The sequence below is a fragment of the Saccopteryx leptura genome, chromosome 2, assembly GCF_036850995.1.
Source record: "Saccopteryx leptura isolate mSacLep1 chromosome 2, mSacLep1_pri_phased_curated, whole genome shotgun sequence".
In the NCBI taxonomy this organism is placed as follows: Eukaryota; Metazoa; Chordata; class Mammalia; order Chiroptera; family Emballonuridae; genus Saccopteryx; species Saccopteryx leptura.
In genome coordinates, this window is record NC_089504.1 from 196,479,470 (window position 1) to 196,486,976 (window position 7,507).

Here is a 7,507-nt window from a genome sequence, read left to right on the forward strand (position 1 = left end):
AAAAGAAATCATAAAAGACACAAACAAGTGGAAGCATATACTGTGTTAATGGTTAGGAAGAATAAACATCATTAAAATGTCTATATTACCCAAAGAAATTTATAAATTTAATGCAATACCTATTAATATACCAATGACATACTTCAAAGAGGTATAGAACACATATTCCAAAAATTTATGTGGAACCAAAAAAGAACACAAATAGCCTCAGCCATCTTGAAAAAGAAGAATAAAGGGAGAGGTATCACACTTCCTGATATCAAGTTATACTACAAGGCCATTGTACTCAAAACAGCTTGGTACTGGCATAAGAACAGGCATATAAATCAATGAAATAGAATAGAGAACCCAGAAATAAATTCACACCTTTATGAACAATTGATATTTGACAAAGGAAGTAAGAGCATACAATGGAGTCAAGACAGTCTCTTTAACAAATGGTGTTGGAAAAACTGGACAGCTAACTGCAAAAGAAATGAAACTAGATCACCAACTTGCACCATGCACAAATATAAACCCAAAATGGATAAAGGACTTAAATGGAAGTCGTGAAACCATAACATGTTAGAAGAAAACATAGGCAGTAAGCTCACCGACATCTATTGCAGCAATATATTTGCTGATTTATCTCCATAGGCAAGTGAAACAAAAGACAGGATAAACAAATTGGACCGTATCAAACTAAAAAGCTTTTGCACAGCTAAAGATAATATGAACAGAATAAAAAGACAAACCACACAATGGGAAAACATATTCAACAATATTTCTGATAATGGGTTAATAACCAAAATTTATAAAGAACTTGTAAAACTCAACACCAGGAAAACAAACAATCCAATCAAAAAATAGGCACAAGAAATGAATAGATACTTCTCCAAAAAGGACATACAGATGGCCAATAGACAGATGAAAAAATGTTCAACACCACTAATCATTAGAGAGATGCAAATTAAAACCACAATGAGATACCACCTCACTTCGGTCAGAATGGCACTCTTTAACAAAATAACACATGAAAGGTGCTGGCAATGATGTGGAGAAAGGGGAACTTTCCTGAACTGCTGGTGGGAATGCAGACTGGTGTAGCACTGTAGAAAACAGTATGAAGATTCCTCAAAAAACTAGAAATGAAACTGCCCTTTGACCCAGCCATCCCACTTTTAGGAATATATCCCAAGCACACCATACCACCAAATGAAATAATGAAATGCACCCCATGTTCATGACAGCATTGTTCACAATAGCGAAGATCTGGAAACAGCCCATGTATCTGTCAGTGGACTAGTGGATTAAAAAGCAGTGGTGCATATACACAATGGAATACTATGGGGCCATGAAAAAGGAAATATTACATTTTGCAACAATATGGATGGACCTGGAAACTATTATGTTGAGTGAAATAAGCCAGACAGAGAAAGAAAAATATCATATGACCTCACTTATTTGAGGAATCCAAGGAACAATGTGAACTGAGGAATAGAATTAAACCTGAAGGGAAGGGGGGAGGGAACTGTTGGAAGGGGTTTAAGGCAGATATTGAGGGGAATATGGGGGAGGGGTATGCTTTTGCATAGACACTAGAATCAATGTGAATACAATAAATTAATTAATTAATTATAAAAAGAAAGAAATATGGTTAAAAATTTCCCACATTTCATGAAAGAGATCATGGAGTAAAGAAGCTTTATCAAGAAAAATAGAAATAAAATGACACAGTCTTATAAAATTTATTAACCAAAAATAAGTTTAAAATTCTTAAATTTGGCCTGAAAAAATACCATGTTACACTCAGAAGGATAACAATTAAAAGTCTACTGACTTCTTTGTCAAAACAGTGAAGACAATGGGACAACATCTTTAATTTCTGAAAGGTAATACTGCCCTCTACCATAAATATTATTCAAGAATTAAGATAAAATGTAGAGCTTTGGTAAAGACAAAGTGATATAACTTGACTTCAGAAAGTGGGAGATACCCATGCATTTCTATTTGGATTTTTATTGAAACTAATTAATTAAATATAATTAGATAAAAATTAGAATACCTTTTAAGTCCTGATGATTTACAAAATGACATTTATTTTATATCAATTACCTGTATACTAAATATGGAAGTTCTTGCTATAGAGCTATTATTTACAATAGCGTAACAGTTATTCAAAGAATCAAATTAACATACAAATTATGGTTGATCAATAACTATAAATACCTTTAAAGTTAGAAAGTGAAACCAGATTGACCTGTAGTGATACAGAGGATGGAGCATCCACCTGGAATGTGAAGGTTGCTGGTTCAGGGTCCTGGACTTGCCCAGTTAAGGCACATATGAGAACCAACTAATATGAGTTGATGCTTCTCATTTTTCCCCCGACCTTCTCTCTCTCTCTCTCTCTCTCTCCTTTCTCTGAGACCAATAAATAAGTCTTTTAAAAAAAGAAAAAAAGAAAGTGAAATTATTAACAAATTAAAATTTTTTTCATTATTATTTAATTTTGATCTAAAAGAGATTGTAGACATTTTAATAATTGTCAATACTTAACATTTGTAAAATAAGAAAAAAATGTCAATGCTTTTATCTGAAAACGGGATATAAAACATAACATTGGGCAAAAAATGTAATTTTTGTTCTCATCACTCTTGTATTTGGGAAGTTACAATTTCTTTTTCATGTACTTAGTAATGAACTAGAGCTCTGTCAATGTTTGTAGAGGATATTGTAGTGTCTCATCTCAAGCTTCCCTTAATGACCTAGGCAATTATTCTTCTACTTACTGACAGAGTTGACTTCTCATGGCCCATAGAACTGCCTTCAGCCAAAAAAAAAAAAAAATTGTCTTACGAGGATTATTTCCTAAATTCAATCTACATCTAATGACTTGTCAAAGTTCAGTTCCTTCTACTTATGTGGCCATGGCCATCCCATCTCCAGAGCCACTCCATGTAGTTGTCTGAGGCCTCTGTTGCAAATGAACCACAATTGAACCCCTCTCTCTTCCCAATCTAGCTTCTCACACACCCTTATGCATATTGTTTCCAAGAGCACTTTCCAATAAATCCTCTACATACTAAACTTTATCTTAGAGTCTGTTTCCAGAGAATTTAATCTAAGATAATAATAGAAGAGATTTGGGTCTTGACCCTACCTTTTTCTATTAAAGCTACTTATTTAATTATTTGAGCAACTTATGTAAGTTCTTTAAATTTGTTATAAATTTTATGAAGATGTAATGAGGAAATAGATGTGTAAAAGTAACATTATATGTAACTGAGTCCACAGAAATAAGCCTTAAAAATAAAGTTCATAAAAGTATACTCATCTGATATTTTTTAGATTGAGCAAAATTTCTTTATAAACAAAATTTTAAGAAGTAAAAAGCATACACTAAAGTGAATTACATGCAAAAATCAATGAATTTTTATGCATACCTGTATAACTACCATCCAAATCAATTTATAGAATACAGTGTATTTCCAGCATCAATGTTATCTTCTTTTAATATTGACATTAGAAACAACAATTATTCTGAGCTGTATGTTAATTTTTTTTATTCTTGAATGCATATAAATGAAACCATACAATAGGTAAAATTTTTCTGTCTGGCTTTCTATGCTCAATAAAACTTGGTTCATCTATGCTATTGTGGAAATCACTAGTTTTTTTTTTTCTTTTTTTAAAAATCACTGTGTAGTTATCTACTATAAGAATATACTATAATTTACTTACCTAGTCTACTCTTGATTATCACTTAAGTTGACTATAGTGTTTGGCTATTAAAATAAAATCTCTATAAACAGTTTGCACATGCCTTTTAGTATACATATGCACTCATTTAACTTTAGATACATAGGAATAGAATTATTGAGTTATAGGGTAAGTGTACTGGGCAAATAAATCTTGATAAAATATGCCTAATATTGATTAATACTTAGGAAAGGCCTACTCAGGATTTCAATGAATATACTCTATGAATAAAAACTATATATTACTACTATTTAACATAAAATGAGAATATAAAAAAATTAATTCATCATGAAAATGACAAATTAAATTTAAGAATACTCAACAAAGCTAATAGAAGCAGAAGAAATAGTCACCTAAAACATGAATAAAAAACACAATGAAGCCTGACTAGGCAGAGGGACAGTGCATAGAGAGTTGGCCTGGGACACAGAGGACCCAGGTTTGAAACCTCAAGGTCGTTGGCTTGAGCATGGGCTCATAAGGATTGTGTGTGGGTTCACCAGCTTGAGCGTGGTGTTGCTGGCTTAAGCATGAGATCATAGATGTGACCCCATGGTCGCTCTCTGGCTTGAGCCCAAAGGTCACTGGCTTGAAACCCAAGGAAGCTGGCTTGAACTCAAGGTTGCTGGATTGAGCAAGGGGTCACTCACTCTGATGTAGACCCCCTCCCCCCGATCAAGACACATATGAGAAAGCAATCAATGAACAACTAAGGTGCCACAACAAATAATTGATGCTTCTCATCTCTCTCCTTTCCTGTCTGTCTGTCCCTATATGTCCCTCTCTCTGTTTCCCTCTCTGTCTGTTAAAAAAAGGAAAAATAATGAAAACACGAGTTCATTTCTTTTCTTCAATGTAGCTAGAGAATCAGTTTAACTAGGGCCACTTATAGTCCTATAGTCCTACCTGAGACCTATACATATGTTCATCTGTTTTTAATTTACAAACAATATACAAAAATACATACTGAGTATGTCATATCGGGTTGGCATAAAGGTTGGGTGAGATAGTGAGAATCCCCTTATGAATTTGCCTACAGTGAGCTAGATGGCAATGGCGCAGCAATAAAAAATAAAAGTATGGTAGAACTGGAAGCTCCACAATGAAGAGCCACCCAGAGGCTGCGCTGTAAAAATACATACTCTTTGTTGCAAAATTTGCTTTTTAAATGATAAGGGGACAGCCATTTTAGAAGACAGTATGGTGGTTCCTCAGAAAATTTAGAATGGAATTACTCTATGACACAGAAATTCCTTTACTGGGGGTCTACCCCAGAAACTTAAAAACAGTATGCAAAGACGCTTGCACCTCCATGTTCATTGCAGCATTATTCACAATGGCCAAGACATAGAAACAACCAAAGTGTCCCTCAGTAGAGGATTGGATAAAGAAAATGTGGTACATGTATACAATGGAATACTACTCAGCACTAAGATACAATGACATAGTGGCATTTACAACAATGTGGATGGACCTTGAGAGCATATATTAAGTAAAATAAGTAAATCAGAAAAAGCTAAGAACTATATGATTTCACACATAGGTGGGATATAAAACTAAGACTTATTGACATAAATAAAAGTGAAGTGGTTACCAGGGGGAGGGGAGAAAAGTAAAAAAGGACAAATATGATATATGGTGACAGAAAGTGATTTGACTTTGGGTGATGGGCACACAATACAATCAATAGTTCAAATGCTATAGAGATGTTTACCTGTAATCTATGTACTCTTATTGATCAATGTTACCCCATTAAATTTAATTTCTAAATGAAAAAAAAAGTTATATGGATGACACGCTATGGGTGGTTGTACCAGGAAAAAGACCAGCAGCAAATAGACAGCATATTTAAATAACATTATTGAGGAAAGCTTAGTAAAGTGGTAGAAGCAGAGTTAAAGAAAAGCAACAAGCAAAGCTGGGGACTATTACTAGCCTTAGGACTGCAGTCTGCAAGCATAGGGAGTTTTGTTGCCAGGAACTGGAAACATTAATCTGATCAAAACTCTGACCTCAAGTGAATTTAATCAGCCAACTAGTGGCATTTGGCAAGGAGAGGATTGGAAAAACAAATATTTTAATAGTATTCTTGTCCTGCCTTTTGAGCTGCTAGGGCCTCCTACTGGCAAAATACTGGCATTAATTCTAGATTATTTTCATAGGAAATTGTCTTAAAGCTAGAAATAATGGGTCATAATGTATGAAATTTTAAAGCTTTTAATATACTGTTGAATAATCTTACAATATAGACACAGAGGATATTATAAGATTTATATTTGTAATCACTAGACATGTTGAATATCTTCTCTTATACTTTAACTGCTCATTAGTTTTTCTTCTGTGAATATTTTCTCTCTATGTTCTTTACTCTTTTTTATTAGTAGAGTGCTAATGTTTTCCCAATTAAATTATTAGGGATTTTTTATCACTCTTGATCTATTAAGAATAATATATGGCCCTGGCCATTTGTCTCAGTGGTAGAGCATTGGCCTGGTGTGTGGATGTCCCAGGTTTAATTCCTGGTCAGGGCACAGAGAAGAAGCACCCAGCTGCTCCTCCACCCCTTTCCCTCTTGCTTCTCTCTCTCTGTCTCTCTCTCTCTCTTCTCCTCCCTTCCTGTAGCCATGGCTCAATTGAAGCGAGTTGGCCCTGGGCACTGAGAATTGTTCCATGGTTTCCGCCTCAGGTGCCAAAAAATGGCTCCAGTTGCAATGGAGCAAGGGTTTCTCCTGGGCAGAGTATTGCCCCCTAGTGGGTTTGCTGGGTGAATCCCAGTTGAGGCACATGTGGGAGTTTATCTCTGCTTCCCCTCCTCTCTCATATATACATGCACATGTAGCTTAAAACAATATATTATATATAGTACTTAAAAATTATAAAAAGTGAATCATTTTATATGTATATAATTTCCTTTGTGTGTTAAGAAATTTTGTTCTACTTTAGTGTTTAGGAAGTTGTTTTTCTTTCTGAAATCACTTAAAATTATATTTTTCTGGTTTACTGCAACATTATAACTTTTTATTTATAACTCTTTAATCTGACATCTTTCAATTACTTTCATGATGGTTGTGCCATTAGAAACATCATTTGTATGTCCATTTTTCTTATACCTGTTGAAAAAATATTGATATCCTTTCCTTCATTCCCTCCTTTTTACTTTCTTTTTTTCCTTATTTCATATAGTTAGAATTTATTTTTATTGAGTAATTTTGTTTTTACTTTTATATGATGGAGAAAATTGGATGAATTAAATTTGGTAGGCAAGATATACAGAAAACCAGATTTTAATATTATTTTAGAGTCACCTACTTCGCAAAATACTTTTAATTTTAAGAATTTTTGTTAATGCTACCCAGTTTAATAGGTTTACAGATATAACATTCAAAGATAATACTTTTTCTTACTCTTTTCTAATAATGATAACTACCCTTTTAGGGAAAATTTTTTTTATTTAATTGAACCAGCCAATATGTTTAGAATAATGTTAAATAGTAAAACTAGAATACATATTTTTTATTAATTTTAATATTTTGGTCATTGATTATATGATAATTAAAATTGTTTTATTACACATAACTGAATATAAAATTTGGGGAGGGATTCTCAATTGTTCTCTCTCAAACTTTGTTGTACTACCACATTGTATTCTTTTTTTTTTTTTCTTTGTATTTAGGTAATTCAAATGTTTGCTAGAATTTTTCTAGCTGTAATTTTCTTAAGTCATCTGTCTTGGCAAATAGATTCAACTTTATTTGGAAAGACAAAT